The sequence below is a fragment of the Delphinapterus leucas genome, chromosome 5 (assembly GCF_059928025.1).
Source record: "Delphinapterus leucas isolate spDelLeu-1000000601 "Yukka" chromosome 5, BTC_Dleu_Yukka2, whole genome shotgun sequence".
Taxonomy (NCBI): Eukaryota; Metazoa; Chordata; class Mammalia; order Artiodactyla; family Monodontidae; genus Delphinapterus; species Delphinapterus leucas.
This window is the reverse complement of record NC_143133.1, coordinates 132,855,912-132,869,965: the sequence shown is the minus strand read 5'-3', so window position 1 is coordinate 132,869,965 and position 14,054 is coordinate 132,855,912.

Sequence of the window (14,054 nt, the reverse complement as noted above, 5' to 3'; positions counted from 1 at the left end):
CAAAACTCATAGATACAGAGGACAGATTGGCAGTTATCAGATTGGAAAGGGTAAAGAGGTTGGGGAAATGGGTGAAGGGGGTCAATTGTATGGTAATTGATGGTAACTAGACTTATTGTGGTAATTGCTTTGTAGTGTATACAAAGATTGATTTTGTTTATGTTTTACGGCTGAAACAAATATAATATTATATACCGTTTTTACCTCAGTTTTTTAAAATGCATAAATGTAGACACAACAACCCATAATGCAAACCTAAGATGATTTTGTCTAGGGCCATACGTCTCAAAGAATCTTGAATGCTCCTGAAATTATAGCTGTTCTATGGCACAATGTTCTTGATATCTTGGAGAATTAAACATTATTCTCCGTATACTCTGAGGAAATTTCCCAGATGTAAGCAAATTTAGAAAACTTTTAATAGAAGTAAAAAAATCTAAAATGGAGAAATTTTCTTTTTTGAAGCATTCAAGGACACTAACAAGAATATTAGTAAAATGTAACAAATAAGAGTGACTCTCTTGGGCTTGTGTTTTGGGGGTTCTTTATGAAGCAGCAAAGAATAAGTGGATAGGTGATGGCTTTCTTGAGTGAGAGTAAAGAATATCTAAAATTCACATGCAAAGACACTATAGAACCCCAAGATCACTAAGGTAAAGGATTCTCCCACCTCATTTCCACAGACAACCCATAACACACGATTTTTACTTCTTTTCATTATCTAAGATGATGTTCACTTCTTCATGCTCATTTTCAACAGAAAGCATGGAAGGAAGAAATTAATTCCCTGGAGTTTGTTCAGCCTTTGTTTCACCTTTTGGGCTGTACACTCTTTGAGTTTAGATTCTGATTCTCTAGGAATAAACCTGAGTGATGAACATGTTCCTTCATTCCAGAAAAATAAATCATTTGTTTTATTAATATTTATTGTTTGTAATACATTATGAAGTATTTGAAGCAAAAACTTCCTTTACCCACTTGAAAACTTCATAAGCTATAGAGTGTTGCTCAACTGTAATAGCAAATACGTAGAGATTCATTGTTGGTAATTATAGAAATTCTTAGAGCCAGACCTTTATGGTTTAAGTTTCTGTGATCCCACCAACACAATGGTATATAACCTGCTTACCACGCTTAAACAAGTGATTTAGATGAACTATAAGTGCCTCCCAGACAGTAGAATGGATATGAAAATGTTCCAATAATTCTCTTCAATTCTACATCTTATTTCATTAAGCTCCTCAGACTTCACAAAGTCTAGAGTATAGCATGTGAAATACACAAATTATACACAACCTCTATTTATGTACTCACATTGATGTCTTCCAAATCTAAGTTGTTTAGAATAATATTGTTGCGTTTCCAGATGATCGGAGGTCTGAGTTCTCCCTGAATGGCACAGCTCAGAACTGTACTCTGTCCCACAGTTGCTGCTGTGATGCTTAGTTTCTGATCTTCAGGCAGACTCAGCTGGATAACCTCTGTAAAGGTAGTATCAGGAATGTTGATGAGCATGTAGTTTTGTAAAGTTAATTAGTATAAAGTTTCTGAATACAAGTAATTAAGGCTTTTAATTTGTATAAGATGGAAAAAGCTTGTGATGAAATGAAAAAAGAGTAAATTGTTTCCAATAAGAGGTCAGAATGACATTTCAATTTAATTGATTGACAGACATCCTCATGAGGCAAAGCACTATTAAACGTGAAATGAATATCAGAAGTAGAGTTATAATAAGCCTGGCAGATTGCATCCAGAAGAGAGAAATTATTTAACTGCCAAATCAACATGTAGTGTGTCATTGGCATCATTGGCATTGAAATAAAAATGATGTTGTTTATTCACTGATAGATTTATATTGTGGGTGAGGTGAGATCATTGCTGGCTGGCTTCAGGGAACACTAGCATAGCTGAATGGGTAAAATGCATCACTATGCTGGGGAGCAAAAACTGACTCTAAAGGAATAAGATTTATTTGAGAAGTTGAGGGAGGAAAAACTGAAGTTCATCAACTAAACAGCAAATTCCTGAAATTCTGTCAGCTGCCTTTATCAGACAGTGTGGGTCCAGTACAGTCCTTTCCTTATTCTTAAATTTTAAAGTTAAATATATTTTTAAATAATCATTAAACGCATTTCTCCTAGTAATGATGCCACAGCAGGAAATATACTTTGTGACCTGGATCCTCTTTCCTGTTTCCAGACAGTCCTAACCAATCTTGGGAATGAGCCATGATATTTACATGATTGTCCATGGTCACCAGAGATGCCTGGAATAATCCCACCAGTCTTTACCCATGTGACAACTGCCCTTTAGTTTTCAACTGACACTCGCTGACACACTGTTGTTTCTATATTATGTTGAAGTCTTGCCTTGTGACTTTGCTCAGTCTCAGCCAGGTGAGAAATACCAAAATCACTATTCTTACTGAAATTTCCATGTGGGTGGGGAGACCATAATTGTCCTTTGTTCCTTTGTTGTGGTTGATGATATTTTTCATGATGGAGGGGTTGACTGTCCAAAGTGGTGGCTTTTAATTTGCAATAAATATGATCAGGTACAATCAGAGCTGTATCCTCCACAAACCCCTCTTCTTCCCTTTCATCATTTGACCTTCTTTTTCTCTCTTTCTGAATCCTATCTTCCTCTTAAGGAGGAAGAGAAATGCTAATCAAATGATTTTTATAGACTATAACTGTTCAACAAAAAGTTCTTTGAATTTTTGGTACCGCCACAAACTGTAATGTCAAAAAATGGCACAATTCTTTGTCTCAGAAGGCTGGGATTGAACATATAATCCCTACATGCACTTGTTAAGTGTTGATGTTCCACACTATTATCTGATAAAAATAAGCAGAAGGAGATTGACCCTTATATTCTGTTATACAGGATCTTGTCTTTAAAAGCCAAGTTATTTAAGTCATCATTGGTTTGTGTTGTCAAAGAGTGGGGTAGGCAATCTTTTGAAATTTCAAAATCCTATGAGAGAGACTCAGTTCAACGTATTCTTTTGATTTTACATCACTAAGAGAAATAATAGAAATGGGGAACAAACATCTTGGTCAGTCTTTTGTATTGACAGTTTAATTTTTCCTAATGACATTTCCATATTCACATTGTATTTCAATGTTTCCTGAGTAATAAGACCACAGGGAATGTGTTCAATCTTTTTTTTTTTTTTTTTTTTTTGCGGTGCGCGGGCCTCTCACTGCTGTGGCCTCTCCCGTTGCGGAGCACAGGCTCCGGACGCAGGCTCAGCGGCCATGGCTTACGGGTCCAGCCGCTCCGCGGCATGTGGGATCTTCCCGGACCGGGGCACGAACCTGTGTCCCCTGCGTCGGCAGGCGGACTCTCAACCACTGCGCCACCAGGGAAGCCCCAATCTTCTTTTCTTTAATACCCACTCTGTTATACATATTTATATAAAATTACTAAAAGAAAATATACTTGACCAATCAGGCATAGGAAATTTTTGAAATTTGCAGACACAGTGTTTTTTATGTCTTTTTCTTTAATATTACAAACTTACGGGAAGAGAGAAAACTATAAAAGTAATAACATCATGTAGGGTATCAAATAAGAATTATTAACAATTTCCATTAACATTCCTGAATTTCAGCTTCTGTTTCCTCATAAAATCACATACAAGATAATAAGGCATCTATTCTAAAAAACGGTATGTTAGCATTGGCTATTCTGACATTTAGAAATACAATTGGTACTAAGTCACCTTGAAATGTTTTCACTAACCTTCTGCATCTGGTATTAGGTCCCAGGCCTTTTAGATTAGTTGTGCTTTTGGTAGTTATACATTACAATGCTAATTAGATAATATGAACATCTTAGAATAAATGCTGAGATTTGGCATAACATTATGTGGGACATCCTTGTAAAATGGACATCCTTTGAGAGGATGCTTAATTAGAAGTAAGAATTACTATTCACCCGGGAAATATTAACATGCATAGTAAAAACTTATATGTTAATTTGGAGGTTACATTTTTAAATGATTTTTTAAATTATCTTAGTAATACATGCTATTAAATAATATGTATTTCAAAAAGTCTATAGAATTTTTTTCCTGCATGCTTCACCTTTTCTTTAATATATTATATCGAGCTACATCTACAAAACCAATTACGTTTACCTGTTATTCTTCAAAATCAAGTGGTCATTTTCTCAAATAAATTTAGCTGTAAGATTTCTTTTACTTACAGAACTGTCGTGCTCATCTTGACTAGTCTTTCTTATAGTTATTACCAGACTAAGATTTAGTCTCACAAAATCACAAATGTTAAACATTTTTATTCTATATTCTAATGTCATTCAATATGCTTTAATGGATTAAATGTTTATAAAACATGTCACATTTATAAATTTCAGAGAGAAATGGTGATTATTTCTAGAGATACATTAACAACCTGAAACAACAACTATGAATTAATCTGTAAACTAATTTAAAACTGCATTTAAGATGTAAGATCAGTTGAATCTGAGCATTTGTGTATATTTGAGTGATCATAGTTGTTAGTTTAGAAATAAGAGTTTCAAAGCAAAGTATTGAAATTTAATTCATTATCAATTATTAATATACAATTTTGTAGATATACATTAAAGGTAACATATTTTATTCTATAGCACTCTATTCACAAACATCGTATGCTAGTTATGTACAGACAAGTAACAGTTATGTGCAGCAAATAACATCTATCATTTTAGTACTCTATCTCTTTAGCTCCAGTGATATTGCACATTTGAAGGTCTAAGTAAAAACATGTATCATATGACATCAAGAGTCATCTAATGTCCTGACCAAACGTAAAAGCATATAGGTTAGATATAACAGACATTGCTGGGTTTTTTGAAACATGTCAGTACTTCTTTTGACCTATAAATTATTTCTCTTATTGGAGGCCCTCTCAAGTATTCAAGGAAAGAAATCAGAGCTCTAGTTGTGGTGCTTCCTTTGATCTTGTATTATGAAGACTATTAATGCCATTTCCAGACCAGCTTCTTTTGTTTGCTCACCTGGGAAAGCTAAGAGGCAAATAAATTTTTTTCTTTCTGTGGATCCCTTTCTGTACGTTCTCACCTTCACAACTTGGCTTAGAGGAATATAAAGAGTTTGTTTTCAAAGAAATGAAATATTGTATTCTCCTCTAGCAGAATCTGACGTTGGAGAGACAAGTATAGTTGAATAAAATTTCAAACACTGCACATCAGTATTTATGAAGCGTTTATTCTAGTAGTAACTAGGTGGTGGAAATAGCAATAAAAAGTTTGGTAAAAATAGTATGCAAATTTAAAATAGAACAGAAAGGGAATAAAATATTTTGAATACTTGTGAAACTCCACTTTATAAAAGAAGATGATTTCAGTAAATTTGTTTGAAAATCAGTTCTGTAAAATCATAAGAAGAAAATAATGTATCATAAACAGAATTCTGTTCTTCTAAATGCCTACATCTTTTCAAGTTCCAAAGTACATACTTATGTTGAATATTTTATTTAATTTATTTAAATACTAGTCTCATAATCTTGTTGATCTAATCATGCTTACAATTTCTGTTTTAGGAATGATACCTAGAAGAACTTTTATCAGTGATATTTTCAAATAGCGTTTATGTTCCCTTATCTACTCCACTAAAATGAATTACTAATTAAAAGCAGATAATAATTAAAATAAAAAGAAATACATCACAATAAAAGACACTTAGGAATGCTAGAAGGAATAAATTAATTATTCTCATAGTAAGAAAATCACAATTACTTAATGACAAGCTCTTTAACTAACTGGGAAATTATGATGGTGTCTTCCATCAAGAAATAGGTGATATCTAAATAAATGTTACGTCTGAACTAAGTCAGACACACCAATATATACACTAACTTATTATGATAAAATGTCTAGAGTTTTTTATGCTAATTGCTTATCTGTAAACTATTATACGCTTATATCATAATATGTATTATTAAAATAAAACAAAATAAATTAAAAAGAGATTTAGAAACTTCTTCAATAACAATGCAGTAGATAATTTGGACTAACACTTCCACTGAAGAAATAAAACAACAGCAAAGGATAAATAACCCTGGATTAAATACACATAATATATTTTAAAGAATAAATGAAAGACATAGTCTTTCTCATTCTTATCTATGAAAGAGACAAGAAGACAATAAGGAATTTCCCAGCCTATGTCCTGAAAAGAATTGTAATTTAGAGAGATGGGATTGCAACTGGAGTCACATTGCTTTGGGAATTTTTCCACCTTAAGAAAATGACTGATCAGCCTAAATGTCCTATATGGCTTCTTATTCCTAGAGACATGGGATAGATGGGATAGGTACAGTACTAGACCACCTCCCTCTCTGTGCCAGGACTTTAAAGCACCTCACTCTGCAAGTGAATGTGTGGGCTGCAGGCTATTTTTGTCTGGGTGTCTCATGAAACATAAAGTCTTCCTCTCTATAATAAGATAACATCATCCTAGTTCATCTAATTATCGTTATAAAAATTTTGTAAATAAAATATCCAGTACACAATGAAGGATAATATAGAAAACAAAGAGAGCCAACAGCATTAAGAGAATGAGGAGAAATAACATACAACCATAACAAAGTCACCAGGATTGTAAAATTTAGGTTTATGAAAATAAAATCAGCTTAGAAATTCTAAAAAAGAACTTAAATATGTAAGCTATGAACATTATAAGTTTATGAAAGAGTTATATAAGTAGAAAATATGATAACTGAAATTAAGATTAAATTGATGTCATTAAGAACAGATTAGACACAGTACAAAAGAGAATTAGTAAACTGAAAAAGAGATTAAAAGAAATATTATGGAATAAAAAGCAGAAGAATAAAGATTTAAAAATGCAGTTGAGGTTAACAAAAATAGGTTTATGTGAAACCCAGAAGAAGGAAACAAAGAAAATTGGGCAGAGGCCATATCTGAAGAAATAGTAGTTAAGAATTTTCCATTAGTGTTGAAAGACACCAATCTATATGCTTAGTTTCTGATTATTAAAGAATTATTAAGATTATTAAATGTCAAGCAAAGAAAATGAGAAGCTAGAATAACCCACATCTAGACACTTAGTAGTGAAATTGAAGAAAATCAAAGACAGAGCAATCTTAAAATTATGTAAATGAAAAAATATAGATTGCATTTACAGTAAGGAGAGTTAAGCAACTGATATAATGAGCAAAAATAGGAACAAAAAGCTACTGGGATTATATTTTATGTGATGAAACAAAGTAAAGTCAATCTTACAATTTTATACACATACATAAAAATTAAAATAAGTATATTTTCAAAAAACAGTAAGAAAATTCATCTCTAGTAACTCGTCTTAAGATAAATTCCGAAGGATGTTCTTCAGGCAAAAGGAAAATGATCTCAGATGGAAGCTTAAAGATGCAAAAAGGAAAGGAGAGAAAAAAATGTGTTTAAATATGTGTTAAACTTTAACATTAAACGTTGATACTTCAAGAATGCTTGATAATATAATATATGATTATGTACAATTATAAACATTTATAATAATAATAAATATATTTATAATAATATATAATGGAGATATAATATCTTCATAATCTTATGGTAGAGAAATATTCTTAAACAGGGCACAAAAAACTCAACATTACAGAAATGATTTATAAGTTTTACTACATTATAGAGTATCTTTTCCTCAAAAGATACTATTAAGAGATAAAAGATGCAAGCCACTGGGCAGGAAAAGATACTTGCCATCTACAAAGCTATCAAAGATCTTATACGTAGAATTAATAAAGATCTCCTAAAAGTAGATAAGAAAAAGACAGTTCCAAAGAACTACCAACAGGAAACTCAAACAAATGCTCCATGAATGAGTAAAACCATGTGACTAAGAAAACTCTAGATAAGTGCTCAACTATATGTATAATCAGGGAGATGCAAATTTAAGCCGAACCTTTCAGATTGGTATGAATCACTAGGTCTAGTGTCAAGAAGAATATGAAGCAACATGAATTCTTATATGCCTTGAACAAGAGTGTAATTTCACATATAAACTTTCTGTATTGGTAAATGAAGCCTCAACTAGAGAAAATTGCCCTGTCAGCTCCTGTTTCCAAGGACCCAGTTAGCCATATGCCTTGTAGAAGCCTAGAGTATGGCACAGAGATAGCAGAGTATTCAGGTGTTATAAAGACAAAGCAGAGGTAGTGATGCATACATTTTCAAGATACCTTTAATATACCGGACAAAGGAAAAAAGAAGAGAAGTCTAAATGTGGAAAGACAAATCTGATAAGGAATAGGAAAAAGGAATCTCAAGTTTATCCTGAAGAAAAGAAGCCACTAGTGAAGAAATTCTGAGAATTCAAGTGAGAATAGAATGACTTCTGTCACAAGTTCTGAAAGAAAGAAGGACTTATAATCACAAGCATAAATAAAAATATTTAGTAGTTAAAACAGAAAGGTCATTTCTTCCTATGTCATTGGTGGGATTTAAAAGTTATGGGGAGAAATAAAAAGGCTTTTCCATAAAAGATTTTCCTGTAAAACAATGAAGCAATATGTTCTTGTGTAAAATTAGAATTTCATTTTTTATTCGCCTCATAACTCTGTAATAAGTGCAATACATTATTATAAACAGGACTGTATTTTGATAATACTTCAAGCAGTTTTACAAGTTAACAATAATGAGTCTCATTTTCCTTTTTATTTATTCATGATTTTGATACTCCTTCTGTGCTCTTACAAATATAATACAATTACCATTCAACTTTTTGTTCCATTTAATTTAATTTCTTTCTTTCAAATAATTATATACAGTTGAATTTTAAACTGGAGTATGTGAAGAACAAGGTTATTCATTCAATGATATGTATGACACTAACAACTTGAAAAAATTCTTTCTTTATGAAGAATAGTTTTCATTTGAAACCTGACCTAACAAAAACTGTATCCAACAGAGAATTTGGTGGCCACCCCAAGTAGTAAGGTTAGTTTTAACTTTATGATTTGGAAAACTTCAAGAGTGCATACAACTGGATGATTTTCACATGATAGGTATATAGGCTGGAATAATAAGTATTGATATTTCAAGGTATGTTATACCAAGTTTAATGTTTCTTTACAAGTGAATTGCTCCTTGTAGGACTAGGATAAAAGAAAACTGTCAGCATTCACTCAATGGTTAATATTTGCCAGGCATTGTTCTAAGTGGTTGATTCATTTAACCTTCACATCTAAGAGTTAGATGCTATAATGACCCTATTTTTTTTTCTTTTTGTGGTACTATTAGGTAAGGAAGAAGTAAATAATTGAAGTTTCACCAGACATCTTGTGATCAGATAGGAACTTTCCCCACAAAAGGACACAGAAAGAGGAGGTGAGGTCCTTGATCACAAATGGTGAGAAGAAAGAAAACACCCTATCATTGGATAATGTGTAAAGCAATTGTCTTAAAAAGATGCATGCTACTGACAAAGAAGCCTGCATAACATGGGGATGAAAACATGAACTATATTACCAGCAAGTCATATTTGAGATATGACTTGATGGCTGCCCCAGTTTGATTTCTAATGCACACTATTTAGAAGACTTTTGACAAGTGACTTAAACTCCAAGTCTCAATTTTTCCATCTTTATAATAAAGATGGTACCGAACTCTTAAGAATATTGTGAAGATAAGATATGATATTTTTTCTGCATAGGCTGCAGCTGCTATTACTAGTGAAGAGCTATCAAAGTGCTTGTAGGTTAAGATAGGCGCCATTTCACTCAGCTTATAAATATAACCTTGTGATCACTTTGAGAAAGGTACTGCTTATATAAGATCTCATTGGTTTAATTTTCATAGATATTACTTAAGCATGAGAGAAAAAATTCCAGCCTCATGACCCATTAGGCTGCTTGTGCTGTAGTTTTACTTTCACCTACAAACTAAGTACCCTTGAGGTTGAACTTATATATCTGCATGTTAAAAAAAAAAGAGGCTATGGAACACAATGATAATCACTCTTCTGTTTATAAACAATTGTGAAGAATATCAATGAAATGTTGAAGTAATCAAGTATCTTTTCCCTGCATGATTTATTGGTATAAATATCATATGATTTGAGAACATTTGATATTGAGATCCAAATCCCTGAATGCATAAAATACTGAAGTTTCTTGCTGTCTTTAATATTTCTTTTAAAGTTTCAGTATGATTACTTATATATGGAATTCAATGAGGTAATCTGGGATGAGAAATTGCATAGATATATGAAAGAGACAACCCCACATGAACAGTTTGCTGGGAATCCTCATTTGTCAGTCCGAGTAAAGCAATCAGCTAATCAATACACATTTCCTGTATGTTAAGTGTGCCCAGTGGCCTGTTAAAAAGCTATTACAGATACGAGGAAAGAATGTTAACCTGTGCTCATTCCCTCAGTTTATCTCTGGGAAACCCCAGGATGATAATGCAGGAGAAGTGAATCAGACGATGCATTACTTGCTCTGTCTTTAATAAACTGAAAAAATTTCACCATTTTTTAATATTACGGCCAGGCAGACAGAGCTAAACAAATGAACTATTCATTCCACACAGTGAAAGAGAATTTGAGCATTTTCCACTGAAAAAGACTTTAGCATTGTTTGTCTAATTAAAACCATCCAGGTAAGAAAGTCTGCTATTAGTCATAATGCACTGCTATTACTGGTAAAACTGAAACTGGGATCCAGAGCATTGGCCTTCACTACAAAGTTTTACACAGTTAGAGCCTCTCTAAGATGTTACAGCAAATGGATGTGAAGGATGGGGAACTGAACGTTGGCTGTTCATTTTGGCAGCTCTTCACATCTGAAGATGGGCCTCAGCTATGGAAATCCAGAAACAAATTTAAACAATTCATCCAGAATTAATTAGCCCATTGGAGACTGACTGAGCTAATCATAACCACAGGATACTTTTGTTTATCCTGGAATACCAATTTATTCATTTACAAATGGGAAAGCCTCAGGTTTAGTAAGTAGTGTCAGCTGAGAGCCTGGGAATATCCCTTGTAATGCACAGGTCAAAAAGCTTCTCAAGATTGATGAATAGAAAATTACAAAAAAGGGAGTTGGCTATTCCTTAACCAGTCAAGCTCTAATCAGCTAATGAATTGCCCTTTTCAACTCTAAAGGCATTTCTGTGTAGAGAGCCTTTCTTTTTCTTGTCACTTTCAAGTTCACTGACAAATTCTTAGTTCTTGGTCTCCTTTTCCTTTTTTTTTCACACCACGCATATCACCATATGTTTGCAAGTAGACCATTAACTCAGGTAGGCTATAAAAGAGTTCAGCTATTAGAGCCTTCTTCAGATAAGCAAATGTTCCCACAGTTGTGGGCTTGGCAAACCACATCCATGAACCAAATCTGGCCCACCACCTGCTTTTATAAATAAAGTTGTATTAGAACTCAGCCATATCCATTCATTACTACTGTCTGTGCTATTGTCTATGGCTGATTTCTGCTATACAGGCAGAGTTAAGCAGTTGCTATAGAAAATTTATGGTATGCAAAGTCTAAAATATTTCTGCTGGCCCTTCACAGAAAGTCGCCTACTCAGCTGAAACACAACTTTGATGGTTTTACTTTCCTTCAACATGCTTCACTTATTTAAATGTGATCTATTGGATTCTGCTCATTCTCTAGGTCAGAACAGTAGTGAGAACTAAAATATTGCCTCTGCCATATCAGTAAACAAAGGATGTTGCAGCCATGAAGCCATTACATGAGGGCTGCCCAGACAGTGCCCCCTGAGGAGACTCAGGGTGAGAAAGCACAGGATGCTGGTACCAGAGAGCTCAGGTGCACGTCCAAGGAATGATTTCAGTGAGCCCGGACTCTTGCATCTTCCCACACAGAGAAAAGTGCTAAGTTCCTTAACTCAAGATGTCTGGTTTCCTTTAATTAATAGTTATCTTCTGATGTTCCGTCTACCTGGTCTTTGTTGCAAAAACTCCTGTATATCCTGGCTCCTCCCTAACCTCTTCCGAGCAATTCTCTCAGAGCTATCTCAGAGGCTGTCTCCTGGGCTTGAAGTCCCAAGAATGTCTGCCGAATAAAACATAACTCTCAACTTTTATGTTGTGCAGTTTTTTTCAGTCGACACTAAGCATAAAATAATTACGCAGAGAATGCGTGAAAATTGTACCCATTTACAATGGGTGAGTTTGTAAAGTACCAATGTATGTTTTATCTTTGAGTCCTCTGTAAAACACAGAAGGATGAGTTTCTATTAGAGCTCCAATAGTTGCTCCTTTTAGAGTCCAATGCAAAATGCAAATGTGAGTTAAATTTTTCTTGTCCAAATGCAATTTCTTAGTCCCTGATGATGGCGTCCTACTGGTCCCCAAGTTTATAAACTTCCCTAAGTTTATCATGTAAAACAGTGATAATTTCTCCCCTCTTCTTCCAATCGAAATACTAACTCCCAGGGCACATTCTCAGCCAGAAGGAAAGCAATCTGATTTTCCCATGTAAGTCATTCACAGTACTAGTCCGTGAACAAACTTGATTGCCAAGACAGTATTTACATTTTAATAGGGAACATTTTAATTCAAATGTATTTTAAACCAAAAAGATGCTTAGTAGAAATGCTTTTGAGATGAAAATCTTCCTAGGAACACTTGTCAACACTGCTACCACTTTCTTTCTAAGAAATCAGAGGGACCTAGATCTGACTAGGACTGTCTTCCTGTTTTTCTCAGTTTGACTAACCTTTAGACAAAACCTGTCTGGATTATAAACCTATGGCTTCCCTTTTCTTAAGAAAGTTGCAGTGTATATTCTTTCTCTGCCCCTTTGGGATGTAAGTCTTCTCTCAGCTTGCTGCAGGTTTTATAATCCAGGAATGTCTTTCTCTAGGACCTAGGAGCTTTCCCTTTGAAATGTAACCATCAGGGAAGATAGTACCCCAATTTCAGCCTCTGTGAGGATGTAGGAGTTTAAATGCAATAAGTGCCAATTAGCGGACAGACTTGTCCGAATCCCATTGACCAACTTCATCTCCCTCCCCACCATGGCCATTCAGTAGTTTTCCACTTGCTCACCTCGGTACCTAATAACTCTCCTGCGTTCTGTGTCAGTGGAGTTGAATTCAACCTCTCCCCGCACTGCGATAGTCTTGACTCCTATTACAAAATTCTTGATTAAAGTCTCCCTTGTCTTTTTAACTTGTCTGGTGCAGCTTTTCACTGACAATCAAAAATCAGATTTCTGTTTCTGAAAAATTACCAATATTTACTTACCTTCATTCTTTCTCACTCATACTTAAGAGAGAGAGAGTTTACAAAGTATTAACGGAAGAATGAGTAACACTTATTTATGATCTATAATTATAGAGAGGACGAGAATTGAAGAAAGATAGAGATTGTGCTGGTTTGTTTGTCCTCTCCCCAAAATAAAAATCCATAAATTTAACGATTTTTATAAACCTATGATTTGTTGCCACACAATGACTGTTCCTGACCACTTACAAAGCTTGGAATACATCTTCTCCGCATATGAATGTAGTTTTCATTACTTTAAACATGTAAGTCTCAGGATCTTCTAGGCATAATTTAAAATAATATCACTACCTCAAAACTGCAGGTCTTTACAAATCCCATGTACATGCAGTACAATTGGAAGCTCTCCAGCAACTTAAATGCCTAAGAACTCAGATTTAGGGTCATTTATCTTCATCATCAAAACAAAGAAGTGAACAATTTTACACTTAACTCAATAACTGTGAATGGGTGTTTAGTACACTGATTGCTAAAATTAGTGTACTAGATTTAAATTATACATTTAAAATTTTTTAATTCTAGAGATATAAATTTCAGAACTGCCAAAACACATTTGATTATTTGAGAAAAGGGGTACAGTACAATAAGTGCCAGAATTTACATTTTAAACCTTTTCTTTTTTCACGCAGAATTCTAAGTTTTTTATGTCAATTCAATAATGTTTCTCAATTCTGTGAAGATTTTACTAGCTACTATATCTTTACCCTGCTCATTTGAGCAAATTTTGTAAACAGTACTAAAAAAA